Consider the following 23,039-nt stretch of genomic DNA (forward strand, 5'->3'; position numbering starts at 1 on the left):
CTAACTTTTAATTTCCATTGACTCAATTTCTTTTCCTGCATCCTCTTTGGTGCAAGGTGTCGTGCATGGTAAAAAGCTGAGAGTTGCTGCAGCACGTCAGAGGAGGAGCAGCATTCGTTTAAGCCGTGGTCAGACAGAGAAACACGAAAATTTGTCCCATTCCCATCCTTTCTCCGGAATACGAGATATTTTCATATTTCCTTTGCTATCTGTTTAACCACTTTTCGGTTATCATCTGTTTGCAAACACCCGTTTGCGTCACTTAATTTTCCACAAACTCCTCCTTCTTCTGTAAGTAGATAATCTGATCCCATCCCATGGTGAAATGTCTCTTTCCTCATTTGAGTGGATTGTTTGGCAGGAAGGTCAGGAGCTGGAGCTGTCTGCTTGGTTATTATTTCAGGGATACTTTTAAACCTAATTATGCCACTCAAATTATGGATGGATTTTCTGTGTCCTGATATGAATTCGTTAGGGATCCCAGGGGCTGGTCCATGGTGTTGTAGGATTTGTTCTGGTGGCCGTTCATCTTTTTCCCTTTTTGGGGTGCTCCCTCCAGCCAGGTCTGCATCAATTGACCACTTTTATCTTATGAAATGATAAAATGTTTGGATTCCCAAGTGATTTCTCTGGACTAGCAAAAACACCTCATTGCTTTGGGGAGAGGGATGATCCCCCCACACACACTTTTTTTTCATGAAATTTGCTCAATATTCTCCGTTTGCTGTTTCCCTTTGCAGCTTAACCAATTTCTGTTGCAGTCAGATATCCTCACTATGGGCTCTGCCTTTAGTTGTGCAAATTCCATCTGTGCAAGCAGGCAGAGCTGGGGGTGAGGGGCAGATGGACTCAGGGAAATTCCTCCCCCTGGCAAGAAGGCCCTTGGGCATTGTCCACACTTCTCCAGAGCAATGGTAATTTGCATTTCTAAAACTCCTCTCCTGGCTGCCTGGAACTAGGATTTTCTTCCAGAGCAGCCTTTAGGTGATTCACACGTCCACCCTCACAATCTGCTTTATTTTTCTTTATTTTTTTTTAACGATTTTTTATTAACAGTTTATGCATTAAAGCCTCACCATTAATACTCTTCTAGGTTTGCAAAATGCAACTTAAAGGTGAGCTTCTAAAGATCCATTCTGAAATTCTGCCGTCATTAAGAGCCACCACAAATATATAGAAAAATATTCCAATGCAATCAAGTCTTTTCTGCCTCTTCTCCTAGGAGTAAAATTGCTTGTCACACCCCTGGCCCAAACCTAACTGACAATCTAAAAGTAGGATTAATGTGAAAAGTTTTTCTCATGGTGTAATCTTGTCACTGAAACTGCAGGGACAATAAAAATCTCTCCAACAATATCTTTAGTGTTAGAGAGTTAAGGCATTGCTTGATTCTGGTCAGGATGTGCAACAGAAATAATTTCATCCACACATAGCCCGGGTGTGCAGAGAAATTCATTCCATGACATGTGAGTTTTACTAGATTTTCCCTTAACTTTTTACAGTCCGAACCCATTGAAATCCATTGGTTTAGTGTTCATTGCTTTAAAGTTGTGTAGTTCTTAGTGTTTGGTTTCCTATTGCACACGGATTTCTCCTCTTCTGATGTTAATTAGATCCGCATTCCTGGATTTCCTTTTCAGTCTTTTCCAGACCAGGTGTCTCCATCTGGGCCAGGGGCAGTGTCTGGGGTGGGTGTTCCTTGATGTTTGCTGGTGTTTTGTTCATGTTTTGTTGAATGTTGTTCTCTTTGTGGATATGTTTTGGGCTATTCCCAGTCTGTTGAGATGTTAAACTCATCTCTCTTGAGTGGTGCCACATCTCTTAAAAAAAACCTTTTAAAATTTCTTTCCTGAGAGAAAGGCAAACTGAGCCTGACTAGTAAAATGGAATATAAAAAAAATTTAAATTTGGTATACTTTCCAACAATGGAATCGCAGGCAGCCCAGTGTGTGAGTGTAATTGAGAGGCAGAGTCCTGGGTGGATGCTGTGAACAGCAAAGTGCCAAGGCAGGCTCTGTGCCAGCCCAGCTTCCTGTGGCAGAGATTTCACAAGAGACAGGATTCTGGCCACAGACTGCTTGAAATATACATCCCTTATCTCCAGCCCGCACTAGGTGGAGAATTCCCAGGGTAAGGAATTGCAAAGATCAATTCCAAGGGAGAGAATTGAATATCTGCCCTGGCTCTGGCCAAAGGTTATAATGGCCGGATGCTTGGCCTTCAGCCAAGGGCACACACTGACTCAGAAAACACTTCCTAAATGCAGCAACATGTTGCATATTCATAGACCTTCATGCATTATTCACAATCATTCTCCCTGATACCGAAATAATGAGAAAAAGGACTATTGTAGATATAGTAGTAGTCATGCTAAGGCTTAGAAAACTGCAGTTCTCAGACAGGCCCTGGGAACCAGCCCTGGGAATGAGCTGGGGACTGTGGAAACAATAATTAAAGATAATTAAAGAATTTAGTGGAGCATATAAGAACATCTAGAAACTTTCAGGATAAGGCTAAAGTATAATAATAAATAAAGGGTTCTGGTGATGGGAAAACATGCAAGGGGGAAATAAAGGGGTGTAGCCTATAGTTTTGAATAGACAAGCATGCAAAATTTATAACTTTTAGGAATGATATCTACAAGATTTATGTATCTGTATTGTCTTAAAGAATGTGTACCTCTGCATGTGGACTACTTTGTAAAAAGGTATAAAAAACTTGACGAAAAAGGGAACTGTGGGACCCTGACTTTGGACGCGAGTCTGCAGTTTCCCCGGGCCCTGAATAAAGCACCGCATAAACTGACACTCTGTTAGTTTGTGTTCTGTTTGGAGCATCGGGCAACATCCCCAGACCTGTAAATCGTTATTTTTTCCTTCCTGGGATTCTGGTGTCCCATAATCCAGGAATGTGAAGAATTTCCTGATTATCTTTTTTACCATTCTCTGAGTTAGTTACATGAAGAAAAGTTTTTTACATCAAAATGTTGTAATTACAAAAAATATATTTACCACAACTATTTCTAAGTTCTGTTAATCGCAGAGCTAAAATAAACTATGTTCATACAGCAAAGTTTTCCAAGAGATAGCATTCATTTTAATATTTGCAGAAAGACAATAATATAATATGTACTTATAACACACGTAGAATCCCAATTTCTTTCCTGAGTCTGGAATAGTCATAGCTGTGGCACCAATCATTTTGTTAGTTTTCATTTTCTCAGCTTTTGTTCCCTTTCTTCTGTCCATACCCCAACCTTGAGGCTATTGGGGTTTAGAAAGCGATACAATGTTATGGGTAGAACAGAGAACTCTCAATTCAGGTCCTGCAGTTTCCTATTAATGCTCAGTATTCTTGCACCTCCTTTTCAGTCCTGGATGACTTCTGAGACTCCCCTGACCCCCTCTAGTTCAAGATACCACAAACCTTCAGACAAAATATCTCACAAATATTTAACTCTTTTCTCTAGCATTTGCTCTTTTTTTTTTTTCAAATACTGAAAGATTATTTTTAGGCTGAACATTCAGCCATTTCACAGAGGCTTCTTCTACCACTTCTTGTCCTCCTGATTGCAGCAAGTCATCCACATCCTGCATTAACCCAATCCCTGGGGGTGGGGTAAATTCTTGTGATATTTTCTGCAAGGTTTGCCCCAATAAGGCTGGTGCTTCCGTGCATCCCTGCAGAAGGACCGTCCATGTCTTTTCCATTTTCCCTGGAAAAACAGTGACCCCATGGGCACAGGAGCTGTAGGAATTCTGCCATGGCCTTTGCCTTCCCCTTGGCCTTTTCCTCATCCCTTCTTGCATTCCCCTGCTGTGCCTTTGTGACCAAGTGCTCCAGGGGCTTCTTCTGCCCCTCCTGCAGCCCCCTCAGTGCCTGGGGGTGCTCATCCTCTGACAGCTGCTGAGCTTTCTGCTAAATCATTCCTTTCTGCACTGACCCAAGGAAAATGCTTAAAAGCTAATCTGGGTGCTTGCACGTCCAATCCCCATTTCCCAGCTGTTCCTTTGTGCTGCTGCTCCTTGTGCTGTGGCTGCCGTGGCCAGCCCGTATCCCAGAGCCGGTGCCTGTCCTGCCGCAGTGTCCAAACGCGGCCCCCCCGGCGGGCAGGGCCGGCAGCTCCACGGGGCCGGGCAGCGGCCGGGGCGTCCCGCAGCCTCCTGGGGGCCGGGGGCCACTGCCGGGCCTGCAATTGCCGGGGGGTGCTGGGCTCAGGCAGCGCCCGGCGCTGAGCCCCGGCTGCCCCACAGCCCCGGCCCGGCCCCGCAGCTCCCCACAGGCCCCCAGCCCGTGCTCCCGGTGCCGCCCCTCTGCGCCCGCTCCTGCCGCTGCCCAGCACAGAGAAACCCCCTGCAATCCTGACCTCCTTGTGTGCCTGTCCTGGCAACCGGGGATACAAAGGATCTGCATCAGCTGGCAACTTGTGAGGATGAGAGCCTGCTGAAAAACATCCCCATCCTCAGTATTTTTCTCTTCCTCCTCTTTTCCATCATTCCTTTTCTTCCCACGTAGATTGCTCCTGCTGCTTCTTGACTGAACCATATTCCTGCACGCTGCCCTTTTCACAATCCTTTCCCAGCACACCAACAGCATCCATCCCTTGTTGTATCAATCTGTTCTGGACTTTCCTGATTGCCCCCCTGAGTGTCCATGTTCGTGATTACCTCTGGGAGAATGTGCAAACTCCCTCAAGATGCTCCCAAGGGACCCTTCAGAGATATTTTGGGATCATCATCCCTTTGGCCAGGAGCCCTTCCTGGCTTTCCCTTTCTACCCTCCATGGGTGCCCTGCCATGTTTAGTCCCCGAAGATGCCACTGTAGTCACTGCTGAGATTTTCAGTGCTCTCTGTCTGCCGACTCTTCCCAGCCCCCCTGATCTGTCACTCGTCTGTCTCCTGGCCCCAGCGCCCCCCGGCAGGGGAATTTGGGGAGGTGGGAGGGGGGGAGCGCCAAGGCCGGGCCCCCCCGCGCTGTGGTGGCGGCAGCGGCTGCAGTGGGGAGCGAGTGCGGGCGGGAGCGGCCGAGAGCCCAGCGCTGCCCCAGCCCGAGCTGCCCCAGCTCCATCGCTGCCCCTGCGCTGGGATGCTGTGGGTTTGGGGGGAAGAGGGAGCCGGCAGTGGGTGCTGGGCCTGGGGGCAGCAGGAGAAGGGAAGGAGAAGCAGGGTTCAAAAACAAAAGGATCAAACTATGCACATGGGAGGAGAAGGTGGGATTGTGCAGGAGAAAGAGGAATAATGGGAGGAAGAGGAGTGTGAGGAAGAGCAGGGACACCAGAGGAGGAGCAGAAACGGGAAGCAGCACAATGTTCCACTCCTCCCTGTATCTGCAGCCTCTGCCCCAGCCCCAGGAGCCTTGCTCCCGCCACATGCAGCAGGTGACTGAAGAGGACCATCCATGATTTTCACAGGGCTGAATCTTGGTGTTTGTGAGCTTTATTGGGCTAAATGTTGGTGCTTTGATTTTTTTGCTGGGGCTGAATCTTTATATTTTGGAAGGGATTTGGGCTGAAACTTGCTTTTTGGGGAGATTTTCATCTGTGTCTTGATGTTTGGATAATTTTTGTGCTGAATCGTTGTGTTTTGGAGGTTCTTATAGACACAAGATGCCCAATGACTCCTGAGTTGCACTTTGGAAGGAGGAACCCTCAGCCCAAGGTGCTCTCTTGTGTTTTCCTCCGAACCAGGATTTTTCATTCCCAAGGCATTGGCAGATGGAGGACGAGGAAACTCCTGAGAGGTTCCTCTCGAGAAGGAGCTGCAAACCCAGCCCAGGGAGCTGCGAGGAGGAAAGACCCTCCCTGAGCCGGGAAGGCGGCCGGAGATCCAGGCAGAGCTCAGAGCTGGTGGAGAAGCCTCCTGGAGGGGAGAAGCCGCACAAGTGCTTGGAATGTGGGAAGGGTTTCAGCTACAGCTCCCACCTGATCCAACACCAGAGGATCCACACAGGGGAGAAGCCCTATCAGTGTGGGAAATGCAGGAAGAGCTTCAGGAGTATTTCTTATCTGATGCAGCACCAGGTGATCCACACAGGGGAACGGCCCTACACCTGCTTGGAATGTCGGGAGAGCTTTGGATGGAGCTCTGCCCTGAGACAACACCAGCGCATCCACACTGGGGAGAGGCCCTACGAGTGTCCCAAGTGTGGGAAGAGGTTTCTGACCAGCTCCAGTCTCCTCAAACATGAGCGAATTCACACAGAGGAGAGGCCCTTCCGCTGCGCCGACTGCGGGAAGGGATTCAAGGATAACTCCCACCTCATCAGGCACCGGCGCATCCACACTGGGGAGAGGCCCTACGAGTGTCCTGAGTGTGGGAAGAGCTTCGCCAGGAGCTCTCACTTGACTAAACACCAACGGAGTCACCACTAAGGGAAGCCCTGTGAGTGCCCCGAGTGTGGGAAGAGCTTCGTGCTCTGCTCCAGCTCCATTTCCCATGGGAGGATCGGTGTTGGATGATCCCCAGTGACGCCCGTTGGGCAGAGCCCTGGTGATCCGTGGTCCTGGTGATCTCCGTGGGGTGAGGGAAAGGTGTTGGAGAGATTTCTCTCTCTTTTCCTTGTGCTGCTGTGATTTGGTTGGTAATAAATTCCCTCGCTGTGCCCAGGCTGGCTCTGTTGTTCCCGTGCCGGTGCTCTGGGCGGGATCTCTCCTGTTCCTTCTCTCAACGCCCGGGCCTGTTCTCAGCCAATCAGAGAATGCGATGAAGAAGATTCAGCCAATGAGAGAGAGCAGCTGTGATGACTCACCGGTTGCCGGGCAGACCCGCAGCACCCAGTGTTCCCCACCTGGACCCGCCCTCCCCGCCCAGTCACGATCCCCCCGCGGGGTCCCCCCAAGTCCCGCCCCCAAGTCAATGGAACTGGGTAAAACTTGGAAGCTTTATTGAGAGCGCTGGGAGCAGCTTGGCTTGGACAGAGTAACACAGGGTTGGAGGGGACGCACTACACTCTCAAAATCAGCGTGAGGACTGAGCGTGGGATCCTGGCTGGGTCCGAGGCCACGGGGAGGGGCTGTAGACACTGCTGGCTCAGGAGTTCTGTGGGCAGAGAAAAGGTGGTGACCCCCGGCTGGCGGTCCCTAGGAGGAGCACACACACTGGGGGAGGGGGAACACGACCCCCGGGACCCCCCCTCTCCTTGCACAGTTAGTAGCTGAGCCCCAGTGCCACGAAGACGAAGCCCAACACAGAGCCCCCATCCCCATCAGCACTTTACTGTGGGCAGCGTCGGGCGACATCTCTAGGGGACCACAGTGGTCAGGACCAACCAAAACCTCTCATGGACATTCCAAGCCACTCGAAGAATCCTCCCAGTCTCCCCCAGCCCACCTAGAGCTCCTTAAAACATTCTCCTAATGTCTTCCCAGCTTCCTTGGGATGCACCAAAGCCCTTCCTGTCCCTCTCAAAATGGCATAACTCCCTCCCATTTGCTCCCCTCTGCCCCAGGACCCCCAAACCTTCTACCAGTCCCTTCACAGCCCCACCAGGATTCACCAAGACCCCACCCAGTCTCTTCCCAGCACAACCAACCCCATTCCATCCCCTGCTTTCCAATTCCTGATCTTTTTCCAGCTCCTCCAGGTTCACTCAAATCCCTCCCCGTTACACCCAGCACCCCCAGACTCCCTCCCAGTGCCCTCCAGGATCCCCTGAACCCCATCCCACCCTCCTAACATCCTTCAAACTCCTCAGCCATTCTAGACACCCAATCCATTCTCCCAGTTTAAACCAGGCTATCTCAAACTCTCTCCCAGTTACCCCAGCACAGCCCAATCCCTCTCCCAGCTCCCCCAGCGCCTCCCCAACTCCCCCCACACTGTGGGGTCCGGGCCGTGCCCCAGTGCCGGCTCAGGGGGTGCTCCAGGCTGACGTGCTCCACCTGGAGCTGGAGCTGAGCCCGTGCCGGGGGGAGTTTCCAGCAGCACCAGGAGCTGGTAGAAATCCATTCCCCATTGGGGACCAGGTCGGTGGCCACCACGTGTCCCGAGAGCTCCTGCTGGCCCTGGAACCAGCTCAGCTGGATGTCGGCAGGGTAGAAATCCATCAGGGAGCAGAGCAGGCAGCCGGAGCTGGGAGCTCGAGGGAAGCAGCGAGATGGACACACTGGGAGAGAGTGGGGACACACTGGGATCAGCTGGGGGGGGACTGGGAGAGATGGGAGAGGGCTGGTGTGGCACTGAGAGTGACTGGGAATGAAATTGGAGAGAGTAGGGGAACACTGGGAGAGAGTGGAGTGGATTGGGGCAATGGGAGAAAGACTGGAGGTTTGGGATTTGACTGAAAAGGATTTGAGAGGGCACTTGGATAGAGGGGAGAGATTTGGGGAGGCACTGGGATGGCAGTGGGAGAGAGGCTGGAGGTCTGGGAGTGGACTGGGAATGGAATGTCTGTGGTCTAAAAGGAATTGGGAAGGACTCTGGTGACACTGGGAGGGACTGTGAGGACACTGGGAGAGACTGGGATAGACTGGGAGAGCCACCGGAGTCCCTTGGGGTGAGTGGACAGGAGGCCACAGGGCTGGGTATCTTAGTTTGAGAGACGATTTTAAAAAGCACACTGGAGTGAGTGCTGTCTTCTCTGCAGGGTTCCAATAGTCCCTTTCCACCAATGGGAAATAAATATTAATACATGAAAGTGGAAAAAACTCCAACAGTTTATTAACAAACAATAAGCCTACAAAGCAAAAAAACCTCCCAGACTTCTGGATATTAAATTATCAGACCTTTCCCCACACTCACCAGGGAAAATCACCCAAAATGCCAGAGAAATCCCTGCTCACAACACATTGTACAGGTGGCGCCGCTTCTCCCCCAGGGGAAAAACCAACCAGGGGCTGTCCCGAAGGAGAGGAAAGCCCGGGGCTCGCCTGCCCTTGAACTCCTCCCCAGCCGGGCTCCGCGGGCACGGTCCCGGCAGGCGAAGCAGCGGGGCTGAAGCCTCGGGCTGTTTTCTCTCCCGGCTCGGCCCGGCTCGCAGCGGCTTTGGGCTGCAGCGGCGCCGCTCCGCTCCTGCCGGCGCGGAGCCCCCGGGCTGCGACACAGCAGCTGCTCAGTTCGCCTCCAGGCACGGCAAGGCTGCCCCTGCAGCCTCTCCGAGCCGAGAAAAACAAAAAATTCCATTGTTTGTCTGTGCCAAAAACGCTTTTCAGCCAAACAGAAACCCACGGTGCACAGAGAGAGCCGCGGAAAACCCGAGCAGCGAGGCTTCAAAACGCCCGCGGAATGAACAAGGAGCCTCTCCCCGCCCCGGCCCCGCACACATCCCCTCCCGGGCTGTCGGGGTTTAGATACAATAACCATTCTTTGGGCACAGAGCAGAGGATCATGGAATTACCATCACAGTAACTCACTCCAAGAGAATCGTGTATAAAATAATCACATGTAAATATCTATCTGTAAAAGCACGTACTGCACTCTGGATCCAGCAATGTGCTCTAGGACAGGAGCAGAGAGGCTGAACGGACACCAGGGGAGATGGGGAATGTACGGACACAGCAAAGCCTCCAAGGGCTTCAACCTCATTCCCAGCTTTTTCGTGTTTCAAGGGCTTTGACTGCTGGAATTGAATGAACTGAGATGTCACCGTGAAAAGCAGAGCAGTCTGGAACCAGACACTGCTGCTGGAGTCAAAGTCTGGACTTGTCACATCTCAGATTTGAAAATATATTGAATAAAAAACTCCCTTAACCACAACATTTCCCAGCACATCTCTCCTCGCACATTACAAAATACACGGAATCATTTCTATAGGGTAAAAAATAAAGTAAAATATACATTGAAATGTTCCCTGATGAAAAGTAACGTTGAGAAAATACAGAATAATGAAGAGTGTCTAGAAAAGCCGGCTGTGATTTCTCAGGTATTTGGCTCAGTGTCAGCTCCGAGCCGGGCTCTGTCTCCCAGGTGCCCAAGTGCCCGGGCCAGCTCTGAGCAGCCTCTCCCGGCTCTCCAGCCCGGCTTTGCCCCGGCTCTGCCCCGGGCAGGCACTCGGTGTTTCCGTGGTGCCCCTGCCCCGCTCAGCTCCCCGTGCCCTGCAAAGGCGCCGAGGCTGCGCTCGGTGCCCCTGGGTGTCACTGAGCGAGGCACTGACGAGCCCCGGTGCCCGGGCACAGCCCTGAGGGACACCCCTCGTCCCCGGCCTCCCGCGGGACACGGAGCCACTGCCCACAAGGCCCTGGCACGTCCGGCCCGGCCAATTCCTCCTGCCCCGGCCAGCCCGGGCTGCAGCCCCAGGGCTCTGCAGGCCGGGGCTGGGGCTGCCGGCTCCCACCGTGGCCAAAGCCTCCCAGGGCTCTGGCCACGCCAGGGGCTACAAGGCCACGAGGCCGGGGCTGCTCCGGGCCGCTTCCAGGCTGTCCCTCTGCTCTTGGGTGCCGGGGGTGGCCCTTTGTGACACGGGCGTGTGTCAGGGCCCTCGGTGATGCGGGACATTGTGGTGCTGTCATGAATGAGATTGAAATCCATTGAAATCCATTTATCCATTCATCATCAATGAGAGTACTTAAGATCGCTTAAAAATTGGTGACAAGGGCATGAACAAAAGTCAGATTTAATATTGAGCGACAAAATACAACAAGTTTGATGGCAAGATTGACTCTACTGCCTACAGAACAGCTAAGGCACAACAAGGGAAAACAAGCAACAACAAAACCAAACAAAAACCAGTCAACCAAAACAGAAATGAACTGAGAACTCCCTAGGGGAGTGTGGGTGGGTGTGTGCTGTGTTTATGCGCATGGGACAAAAGACAGTGCAGGGAAGGATTAAAAGGAGCATGGCCTAAAAATTTTACAACTCTAAAGAACACTTTAACTTCTCCCTTAATTTGTCACTTAACTTATACCTTAGTCCCTGCAATGCAACAGAGGTACAACACTGAACTAATACCTAACTTAACTTATAACTTAACGTTAAGAATTCCACGGAGGAATAACACTTAACAGCATTTAACCTAACTTATAGCTATAACTTGCAAGTTGTACTTAGCAACTTAATAGAAAAACACCACTTAGCTTATGACTTACATTTAACAATCTAGCAATAGAATAATAGAAGTATTTAAGAAAGTTCATAACTATAACTAAACCTTGCATACAGACCTTAGGTATCCAAGGTACTTTCACATCTAGGAAAGTAAGATTTCTCCCAGATTTGCTGTAGCAAATGTGCAGGGGCACACACACAGACAGTACACTCAGTGCAAGCAAGGTACCTGGGAAAAATTCCCCTCAGAGCTCAGTGAAATCCTGCCTTCAGATGTTTTTGCATCTCCCACTGGCCGAAGGATGGGGCCTTGAGCAGTGAGGGTATGGGCCCAGGACACGTCGTGTTTCAGCGATCCTCCAGGCACAGCAAAGCCGAGGGTTTGCTGGCTCTGAGAGGCCCCTCAGAGGGAGACTGCTGGTCACAGCACACGGTGGCCCAGGAGAGCTCAAAGGTCTCCTTTTGGATTTCTGCTGACAGGGTCACAAGAGAGTGGGCTCCAGTCATAACCATGTTTCATCCTGGCCTCAGTTTGGGTTGGCACTTTCTCTAGGAGTGGGGGAATGCATCACCACACTGGGATCTCAGGGGTGCCCATGGCCTGGATGACGCTGGCCCAATGCCAGGCACCCATCAAAGCCAATATGACCCTGCCCCTCCAGCTGCACAGGGGACAGAAAATTTAATAGAGAATTTCTGGGTCAGATTAAGACAGGGAGAGATCGTCCAAAACCAGCAGAACAGGCATCACAGACCCAGCCTGGGAACAGGGAGGAAATTTATTACCAACCAAATAGCTCAAAGACAAGGAGAGTGAAAAGTTCTCTCCAACTCCTTCCCCCCACCCAACACGGATCACCAAGGCTCTGCCCAACGGGGGTCACTGGGGATCATCCAACACCGATCCTCCCATGGGGGATGGAGCTGGAGCACAGCACGAAGCTCTTCCCACACTCGGGGCACTCACAGGGCTTCCCTTAGTGGAGCCTCCGTTGGTGTTCGGTCAAGTGAGAGCTCTGTGAGAAGCTCTTCCCACACTCAGGACACTCGTAGGGCCTCTCCCCAGTGTGGATGCGCCGGTGCCTGATGAGGGTGGAGTTGCGGTTGAATCCCTTCCCGCAGTCGGGGCAGCGGAAGGGCCTCTCCTCTGTGTGAATCCGCTCATGTTGGAGGACATGGGAGCTGGTGTGAAACCTCTTCCCACACTTGGGACACTCGTAGGGCCTCTCCCCAGCGTGGATGCGTCGGTGTTTCTTCAGGTAGGACATCCACCCAAAGCTCTTCCCACATTCCAAGCAGGTGTAGGGCCGTTCCCCTGTGTGGATCACCTGGTGCTTCATCAGATCAGAAATCGTCCTGAAGCTTTTCCCACATTTCCCACACTCGTAGGGCTGTTCCCCATTGTGGATCATCTGGTGCTGGATCAGGTGGGAGCTGCAGCTGAAACCCTTCCCACATTCCAAGCACTTGTGGGGCTTCTCCCCTCCAGGAGGCTTCTCCACCAGCTCTGAGCTCTGCCTGGATCTCCGGCCGCCTTCCCGGCTCAGGGAGGGTCCTTCCTTCCCGCAGCTCCCTGGGCTGGGTTTGCAGCTCCTCCTCCTGAGGGATCTATGGGGCTTTTCCTCCTCCTCCATCTGCCCACACCTTCGGAATGACATATCCTAGTTTGAGGAAAAGAACAAGATAAGAGGTACTTGGGCTAGGGGCTTCTCCTTTCCCAAGATCATCTCAGGAAGTCACTGAGCATCTTGTGTCTGTGTGTAAGAACCTTCAAAACACCAAGATTCAGCCCAAAAATCCTCCAAAGATCAAGATACACCTCAAACCCCACCCCCCCAAACAACAAGACTGGGCCAAAATCCTCTCCAAAATAGAAAGATTAAGGCCCTGCAAATAAACTAAAGCACCAACAGCCCAATAAAGCTCAGAAACACTAAGATTCATCCCTGTGAAAATCGTGGAACCCTCTCCGTTGTCACCCGCTGCAGGTGGGAGGAACAACACTCCTAGGGCTGGAGGGGAGGCTGCACATACAGGGAAGGGTGGAACCTTGTGCTGTTTCCCGTTTCTGCTCATCCACCTCCTCTGTTTTCGCCAAATGTCCTCACACTCGTCTTCCTCCTACTATTCCTGCTCCTCCTGCACAATCCCACCTTCTTTTCCCACGTGCAGTATTTGACCATTTTGTGCTTCAACCCTGCTTCTCCTTCCCTTCTTTTGCTGCCCCCAGGCCCAGCACCCACTGCCGGCTCCCTCTTCCCCCCAAACCCACAGCATCCCAGCGCAGGGGCAGCGATGGAGCTGGGGCAGCTCGGGCTGGGGCAGCGCTGGGCTCTCGGCCGCTCCCGCCCGCACTCGCTCCCCACTGCAGCCGCTGCCGCCACCACAGCGCGGGGGGGCCCGGCCTTGGCGCTCCCCCCCTCCCACCTCCCCAAATTCCCCTGCCGGGGGGCGCTGGGGCCAGGAGACAGACGAGTGACAGATCAGGGGGGCTGGGAAGAGTCGGCAGCCAGAGAGCACTGAAAATCTCACCAGTGACTACAGTGGGATCTTCGGGGACTAAACATGGCAGGGCACCCATGGAGGGTAGAAAGGGAAAGCCACGAAGGGCTCCCGGAAAAAGGGATGATGATCCCAAAATATCTCTGAAGGGTCCCTTGGAAGCATGTTGATGAAGTTTGCACATTCTCCCAGAGGTAATCAAGGACAGGGACACCCAGGGGGGCAATCAGGGAAGTCCAGAAGAGATTCAAACAACAGGGGATGGATGGTGTTGGTTTCCTAGGGAGGGACTGTGTGAAGGGGAGTGTGCAGGAATATGGTTCAGGAAAGAAGCAGCAGGAGCAATCTATGTGGGAAGAAAAAGGATGATGGAAAAGAGGAGGAAGAGAAAAATACTGAGGATGGGGATGTTTTTCAGCAGGCTCTCATCCTCAAAAGTTGCCAGCTGCTGCAGATCCTTTGTATCCCCGGTTGCCAGGACAGGCACACAAGGAGGTCAGGATTGCAGGGGGTTTCTCTGTGCTGGGCAGCGGCAGGAGCGGGCGCAGAGGGGCGGCACCGGGAGCACGGGCTGGGGGCCTGTGGGGAGCTGCGGGGCCGGGCCGGGGCTGTGGGGCAGCCGGGGCTCAGCGCCGGGCGCTGCCTGAGCCCAGCACCCCCCGGCAATTGCAGGCCCGGCAGTGGCCCCCGGCCCCCAGGAGGCTGCGGGACGCCCCGGCCGCTGCCCGGCCCCGTGGAGCTGCCGGCCCTGCCCGCCGGGGGGGCCGCGTTTGGACACTGCGGCAGGACAGGCACCGGCTCTGGGATACGGGCTGGCCACGGCAGCCACAGCACAAGGAGCAGCAGGACAAAGGAACAGCTGGGAAATGGGGATTGGACGTGCAAGCATCCAGATTAGCTTTTAAGCATTTTCCTTGGGTCAGTGCAGAAAGGAATGATTTAGCAGAAAGCTCAGCAGCTGTCAGAGGATGAGCACCCCCAGGCACTGAGGGGGCTGCAGGAGGGGCAGAAGAAGCCCCTGGAGCACTTGGTCACAAAGGCACAGCAGGGGAATGCAAGAAGGGATGAGGAAAAGGCCAAGGGGAAGGCAAAGGCCATGGCAGAATTCCTACAGCTCCTGTGCCCATGGGGTCACTGTTTTTCCAGGGAAAATGGAAAAGACATGGACGGTCCTTCTGCAGGGATGCACCACGGAAGCACCGGCCTTATTGGGGCAAGCCTTGCAGAAAATATCACAAGAATTTACCCCACCCCCAGGGATTGGGTTAATGCAGGATGTGGATGACTTTCTGCAATCAGGAGGACAAGAAGTGGCAGAAGAAGCCTGTGTCAAATGGCTGAATGTTCAGGCTAAAAACCATCTTTGATTATTTGAAAAGAAGTGCAAATGCTGGAGAAAAGGGTTAAATATTTGGGACATATTTTGACTGAAATTTTCTAGTGTATTGACCCACAGAAGTACCATACAATTTCAGAACTAACATTATCCAGCACTAAAATGGAGCTGGGATAATTCTGAGGATTAGCAGGTAATTGCAACACCTGCACTGAGGATTCTCTGTTCCAGCCCGAATATTGTACGACTTTTTAAACCCAGACAGCCTTAATATTATGGTATGGACATAAGAAAAAGAACAGAACTAGAGAAAATGAAAAAAACCAAAGTGATTGAACCCCTGCCATGGCTCTACCAGACTCAGAAAAGAAATTGGAATGGGATGTGGATGTTGAATAGGGCCATGCCAAAGGAATTTGGAATTCCGGGCTGCAGGAGCAGCATGGGAGGGCACCACTGACCCTGCACTGAAGGCAACGCAGCAGCAGCCAGGGCTCCACATCGGGCCAAGCCCCTGGGCCTGCCCACAGATCCTCTGCTGAAATCCTCTGCCTGGGCACCCTCCTTTGGCATCTCCACACACTGGGGCCAATCCTTGCTGCCACTGCTGGAGCTTCGCTGCTTTCTGTGCCTGCACTGCCACAGCTGCTGGGGAAGACAACGGCACAATTCCACTCTGCCCCTCAGTTACACTCACACACTGGGCTGACGGGGATTCCATGGTCGGAAAATACAGCAAGTCTAATTTTAAAAATCTATTTCTATACTCAGGCTTCATGTGCCTTTGCATTGGGGAAACGAATTTTAAAGAGATTTCTAAGGAATGTTCCTCCACTCAACAGAGATGAGTTTAACATCTCAATAGACTGGGAATAGCCCAAAAGATACTCACAAAGATAACGACCATTAAGGCCATCAGCAAACATCAAGGAACACCCACCCCAGACACTGCCCCTGGCATAGTTGGAGATGCCTGGTCTGCAAAAGGCTGAGAAGGAAATCCAGGAGTGCGGACCTAATTAATATAGAGGGGAAGAAACACGGGGCGATAGGAAATTAAATACTTAGAATTATATAAATTGGAAGCAATGAACATAAAACCAATGGATTTCTATAAGTTTTGGACTGTAAAAAGTTAAGGGAAAATCTAGTAAAACTCACATCTCATGGAATTATTTTCTCTGCACACCCGGCCTATGTATGGCCGAAATTATTTCTGTTGCACATCCTGGCCAGAATCAAGTAATGCCTTGATTCTCTAACAGTAGAAATGGTGTTGAAGAGTTTTGGGTCCTCCCGCAGTTTTGGTGACAAGATTACATCATTAGAATGTTTTTTCTTAATAATCCTACTTTTATATTTTCCATTAAGATTGGGCCAAGGGTGTGAGAACCACATTTCAGTGTTAGGGGAATAAGCAGAAAAAATCTTTATTCCTTTTGGGATTTTTTGGGTATGTTTATGAGTGGCTGTTAGTGATGGCAAAATTTTGGTATGGAATTTGTAATGTTCACTGTTCACCTTTAGGCTGCATTTGGCAAAACCAAAAGCCCTGTATAATTTAATAGAATATTGTTTTAAAAAGAGAATAAAAAAGAAAAGCAGCGGGAGGGGGGAGGAGAGAGAGGAGGGAGAGAATATGTGAGTCACCTGATGGGCTTTCAAGAGGTGCTTGAATTGGGGAAAAGGGGGTTGGATCCCCAGAGGTAGCAGGAGGGACCTGGAGCTGTCCTCTTTGAAACTACACCCCAAAAATACTGAAAATCAGGGATTCCTCCCAGGAAAAAGCTGCCAGGAGCTGTCCAAAAGGAGTGAAAGCGGGGGTTGGGAACCCGAGATTGAGCAGGAGAGGCCTGGAACCCCCAAAAGCAAGCACGGGGCAGGGAGTTTGATGTTGGAGTGATGATTGGGAATGGGCCAAAGAATGGGGGAAAAGAGGGAGCTGGGACGCCCAAAGATTGGGGGAGGGGGCTGGGAAACCCACATTGAGTCGTGAGGGGTCAGTAGATTTGGGGAATGATGAGAAAGAGGGGGAGAGGGGAGGGAAAGGTGGAGTTGGGATGGAAGAAAGGTGGTTCCCTGTCCCTTAGCACTCGATCCCTGGAGCGATTATCTGCGGCTTGGATGGGGGGGCAGATCTGCACTGGAGGGGCCCCCTGCCCATCCCAGTGTGTCCATCTCGCTGCTTCCCTCGAGCTCCCAGCCCGGCCCCGGCTGCCTGCTCTGCTCCCTGATGGATTTCTACCCTGCCGACATCCAGCTGAGCTGGTTCCAGGGCCAGCAGGAGCTCTCGAGACACGTGCTGGCCACCGACCTGGTCCCCAATGGGGACTGGATTTCTACCAGCTCCTGGTGCTGCTGGAAACCCCCCGGCACGGGGTCAGCTCCAGCTCCAGGTGGAGCACGTCAGCCTGGAGCACCCCCTGAGCCGGCACTGGGGCACGGCCCGGACCCCACAGCGCCGGGAGGGGCTGGCAGGACACGGAGGGGATTGGGGGTCCTGGGCTTAACGTGGACACCCTCCCTGGGAACCCTCTTCCCCCTGTCCCATCTCCCTTTATACCCCCTCTCCCACCTCTTTCCCACCAGTCCCTTTCCCGCCCCGCTCACCCGAGAGAGCTCCTCGCCGGCAGCCGAGAGATGGAGGAGAAGGAGCAGGAGAAGGAGGAGGAGGAGCAGGAGGAAGAGGAGGGGTAGAGGAGGAGCAAGAAGAGGAGGAGGAGCAGCGAGAGGCGGCAGCCCGTGCGTCCATCGCTCTCTGGATGTGCAGCCCCTTCGCGCCCGCAGTATCGGCCCCCCCGTATTGTGTAGGTGACCGGGGAGGGGGACCTCGACCCCAATATCTTGGGCGGTCCTGGCAGGATTTTTTTTGAACAGGAGAGGGATATTTGGAGCTCACCCGAAGTATCTTTGGGTCTCCCTGTTTGTGTATTTCGGGAGGCGGCGGGCGGAGCGATGTTTGTATCTTGCAGGGCTCCAAAGCTGTCCCGAAATCCCCTTTTGGGTCCCCGGGTGTTTTTTTTGGGGATGTCTGGGTGGCGGCTGCAGACAGAGCCCCGGCGGTGGGTGGGGGATGGAGGTCCCCGGAGCCCCGTGGCGATCGCCCGGGACTGGCAGGGCGAGGGGAGCAGCCTTGAGGGGGGGAAAGCGAAAAGGGGAGAGCCCCGGGAGTGCCGGAGCCTGAAATGGGGGCCTGGAGAGGGGGGACCCCGAGAGCCGGGAGTGAGGGGAGCCTGGAGAAGGCGCAGCCCGGAGGAGGGATGAGCCTGGAGACGGGGAGCCCCTAGGACACCAAAGTGGGGACCCCAGAGAGGGGGACCCCTGTGAGCCCTGGCAGGCCGGAGCAGGGAGTCAGGTGAGGAGGCACCCCTGGGAGCCCAGAACGCTCGGCATCCCTTAGTGCCACCCAGAGAGGGGCACCCATGGGACCCTCAGCAGCCCAGAGAAGAGGGAACCCCAGAATCCCAAAGTGGGGAGACCAAAGAGGGGGGATCCCTGGGATTCCCGGGAAGCCTGGAGCATCGGGACACCCTGCAGAGGAGGGACCACAACATATATGCAGGATCCAGGGCATTCAGGACAAGGGGACCCCCAGAACCTCATAGACCCCTGTCTTGGGGAGACTGTATGATACTCGTATCTCCAAATCGTCTGTTCTGTTGGTGTTGGATATTGAATTCTGCAGTTTTAAGACTGGTTCCAGGAGTGAAGGGGGGGAAAGAAGAAATGCAGAGTTTGTTATCAGAGACTGCACAGGCTCCCCCACATTCCTGCTCACAGTCTGTCTGCAGTGGACAGGGAGAGAGAGCTCTCTTTTTTTTGCTTTTGGTTAATTTTTATGGCTAGCTGAGGCAGAGAAGTTCCTTAGACTGTGGGGTTTGTTTTTTATTTCCTTTTTCCTGGAATTGATTGAACCTGCTCTGGACTGAAAACCCAGAAGGGCACCGGGAGCTCACACCTGTGGCCCACCAGGCCTGGCCTGGGCCGTGGCATTTCCCAGCACAGGAGGGACTGAGAACAGACTGAGTGAGCCGGGCAGCCCAGGGAAAGAAATCTTCTAAATCTGTCATCTCTTGGGAACAGCGAGGGGTTTTGCTGTTTGGTTTTGTTCATTTTTGTGCTGGGAGGTGTATTGCCTGTTGAATAAAGTTTTTTCCTTTTCTACTTCTCTCCGAGGGAGTATTTATTCCCAAGCCAGCTGGGGGAGGGACGGCTTGAATCTCTTTCCTAGAGGGACCCCATTCAGAGGTTTCCTCCCAAGTTTGCCCTAAACCAGGACAAATACTTTTTTGGCGCCCAACGTGTTGCAAGAAAGTGGAAAAGAAAACCTGTTCTGATTGCATTTTGGTTGTACTTACTCTCTATTGGGGTAAAGCAGTCAGTAACCATGTTGTTTGAAGTCATAATGTCTGTCGGGGTGGATGCCTTTATCTGTCTCGGGTCCCTAGGCTTTTCTGAGGTTTTATTACCTTTCTGGTCTCTGGGCTTATTTTCTTATCTGGAGATGGTTCCAGTAGTGTCCCTAAGATGCAGTTTTTTTCAGTAGAGGAATTAGAATAGCTATTTTTCTGGGCTTGGTGATAATGATTTATAGAAAGTTTATAAAGCTACTGGAGTTTGTTCCAGGTATTTGTGGTTTATGGTTTCTTCAATCTACCCTGCATCCCAGTTCCAATAGCATGTTTTGGGAGTTCATTAGTAATTGCACCCGGTTTGTTAGAGGAGGAGCATGAGATGAAGCTTTTTGGCCTTTCCTTCTTCTCCTTTGAATCTGTTAAGTCATTTTTTGAGAATGTTCAGTTTCCCCTGAATGTCAAGGATACTACTGTCCTGGTATTTCATCTGGTAAGCTTCCTCTACACAGTCTGCAGCCTCTCTAGAATGAGGGCTGAGGTGTCCAGAGGAGCTGATGGGACCCCTGGCCCAGGAGTAGGCCCAGGCATGGAAAATTCTGAGTGGGATGGGGAATGGGAGAGAATGGGCAGAACCCTGAAGAAATTTTCTGATCGCCCAGCCTGGGAATTTTCACGTGAACAAATTCAGAACCCAGATGAGGGGGGGAAATATCTGGAAGAGAAGTGCCATGATGATTCTAATGAGAAAAAGATCATTGCAGTAAGCTGGGCCCTAGCATATGCTTATTGCACACTGCTAGATACTGTAGGGCAGCAGAGAGAGGCAGGGGGGCAGGGAGATAAATCAGCCAATACCCCAGTCACTCAGGCTGTAGCTAAACCAGACAGTGAGCCTAAGCCACTGGCAGTTGCTGTGGGGAGGAAGCACACCAGCAAAACTGATCGGCCAGTGGGTGATGATGATCCAGGGGAAGGATTCTCAAAGTGAGCTCCTGATACAAAATCAGAAGTCAGAGCAACTGAGACAGGATCAGAAGCCAATATTGAGTCCTTATCCCTGAAAGACCTTCCTGGCCTGAGAAAGGATCACACCTGATGACCTGATGAATCTATAATTAGCTGGCTGGTCCGTCTTTGGGATGCTGCAGGCGAGGCCACAATTCTGGATGGCACTGAAGCCAGGAATTTGGGGTCCCTGTCACATGATCCCGTTATTGACCAAGGAATGATGAGGGGGGCTAATCCTCAGAGTCTCTGGGCACGGGTCCTGGGAAGTGTGGCATAAAGATATCTGTGTGCAGATGATCTCTATATGCAGCAAACCCAGTGGGAGACCATAGAACAAGGGGTTCAACGTTTGAGAGAAATGGCAGTGGCAGAGATTGTTTTTTCAGATGACCTAACAACTAGGAATCCGGACTTGGTACCAGGTACATCTGTGATGTGGCAAAAACTTGTACGACTTGGGCCACAAGAATACGCTTCTGCTTTAGCAACAATGAAGCTGGAGGAAAGGGAGGAGACCATGCTCGATATGGAGAAGAAGCTCCGAGCATATGCAGATGCTGTGCATGGCCCAACACATGCCAGAATTGCAGCTGTGGAAACACGTCTGCAGAAATGAGAAGATAAGATGGAGGAGAACCACAAGAAACTCAGGGAGGAGATGAAAGAAGGCTTTCTCCAAATCTCGGCTGTACAGATCAAAAGTTCTGGCCCCAAACGTAAACGTTCCCCAGATGGGGAGAGAAGACCCTTCTCACGAGCTGAGCTGTGGTCTTTGCTGCGTGATTCTGGAGAAAACATGAAGAAGTGGGATGGAAAATCTACTGTTGCTCTGGTAAAATGGGTGCTTGAATTGCAGGACAGTGAGATGCAGAGAGGGAGTTCCACCAAAAAAGGTGGAACTTCACCAAACTTCACCAAAAGGGAAGCAGCTCCAGTTGCCCGTAGTCAAACTGCCAGGTATGATGATGATGCTGATGACAAGTCCAATCCCCTTGAAGGAACTTCCAAGACATAGCTCAGGAAAGAAGAATAACCAGGCTTAGAGGGGCCCTGCCTCTAGCCAGGTAGAGGCTAGGGAAAATATGAGGCCTTGGTCAACCCTGGCTCACAGTGCACATTGATTCCATCAAGGCAAGTGGGGGCAGAATCTGTTTCTATCGCAAATGAGGCCATGTGCCAAAGTCAATAGTGTGGGTTTAATGAAGAGTAAAGGAGAGGCAGAGAGAATGACACAGAGAGAAAAATAGAAATTGAATAGAGGCAGGAGGAGAGAAAGAGAGTGACAGAGACAGATTAAGTAGAAAACCTCACCACTCTGTGGATCCCAATGGCTTCCTGTGGATGCTCTACATCTCTGTCTTCTTGGTGCTCAGGGTCCCCCACAAACACGGAGTTCAGGGGGTCCATACACACTTGGGGCAGGTGGGAAGGCCCAGGTTCCTCCCCTGGCAGGGACAAGTCTGACACAGGCTCTGGCAGCAGCCTCTGGCTCTGCTGCATCCCTTTGCATCAGGAGCAGTGCTCTGCTGCAAGGCCTCAGCAGTGAGTCTGGGCAGCGCTTTGGGGCTCTTGGATGGATTCTGGCACCTCCTCAGCTGCCCCTCACGGCAATGTGCCGTGGATGTGGCCTTCCCGGGCTGGGGATTTTCCAGCGGAGCCAGTTTGTGTGAGGGAGGATGGGTGTTCAGTGCCTGTGGGCAGAGGTTCCCCCACAGCCCCAGAACTCTCCTCCTCCCTGGCTGGCTGTGGGCAGTGTGTGCAAACGTGGCCTCAGCAGATGAGCCTGTGGGCTACGGCCTCCCCCAGCCCCAGCCTGGCCCAAGCTGATTTTCAGGACAGCTGCTGGCTTTGGCTTTCTTTGGATACATTCTCCTGCCTCAGTCTCGTGTCCTTGTCCCTAGACCAGAGGCAATTGATCAATGGTGTCACCTTGATGGTACCTCAGGTGCTGTTAGGCCGCTCAAGTCCCAGGCCAAAGCTGCAGTCAGGTGAAGGAGGGCTGGGCTGGGGTGGTCTCAGCCTCTTTATTCAGTAGAGGATTTCTGAGGTCCTTCACCACCCAAACTATGCTTTGACTCTAGAAGATGTGTAGATGTGTATTTTAACTTGATAACACTAATAGAAATCATTATTATCATCATAACTTTATTTTTATGATAACTATTTACTACAACTTCTATTATTTAATACTACATCTATTACTTCCTCCTCCTCCTCCTCCTCTCTTTCTTCTTCTTCCCATTCCTTCTCTTTCTCTTCTTTTTCTTCTGTCTATACTTATAATGATTATTACATTTACTTCTACCACTATTTCTTCTTCAATTTAGGATTTTTATTTTTCTTCTTCCTTTTATAATTCTTACTATAAATATTTCTTCTTATGGGCTTGTTCTACTTGTTCTCCTATTTCTACATCTATTCTTATTCTTAAATTCTTATAGTCTTGGTCTTACTCTTACAGTCTTATTCTTATTACTTTTGGGTTTTTTTCCTTATTCTTAATACCTATTATTTTTCCTATTCTTATTCTAATTCTTCTTATTATTCTTTTTCTTTCAATTTCTTTTTTTCTTGTTCTCACTCCTTTTCCAGCCCTCCTGCTGGGGCAGTGGAGCCAGGCAGGGGCAGCGGCAGAGGCGGCGCAGCGCCCGCAGTGCCCGCCGCAGCCGGGATCGATGGTTATTGATGGCTGCAGGCGCTTCCACACGGGCAGGGCAGGCACAGCACGGGCCTGGGGAGCTCGGCTCAGCTGGTCCCGGCTCAACCCAGGCCTGGCGAGGGGCAGCCAAGGGGAACCCGCCTGCTGACAGACCTGCCCATCTGCGCTCTCTCTCTTCTTTGTCCTCACAGAGCTC

The 23,039-nt window shown here is 51.9% G+C and overlaps 1 pseudogene; it reads left to right on the forward strand.

The window, feature by feature from the left end:
* Positions 1-23,039, forward strand: part of LOC148218085 (uncharacterized) — an 82,471-nt pseudogene that overhangs the window by 22,115 nt on the left and 37,317 nt on the right.

Source organism: Sturnus vulgaris, unplaced genomic scaffold (assembly GCF_052056855.1).
Source record: "Sturnus vulgaris isolate bStuVul1 unplaced genomic scaffold, bStuVul1.hap1 Scaffold_195, whole genome shotgun sequence".
NCBI classification, from domain to species: domain Eukaryota; kingdom Metazoa; phylum Chordata; class Aves; order Passeriformes; family Sturnidae; genus Sturnus; species Sturnus vulgaris.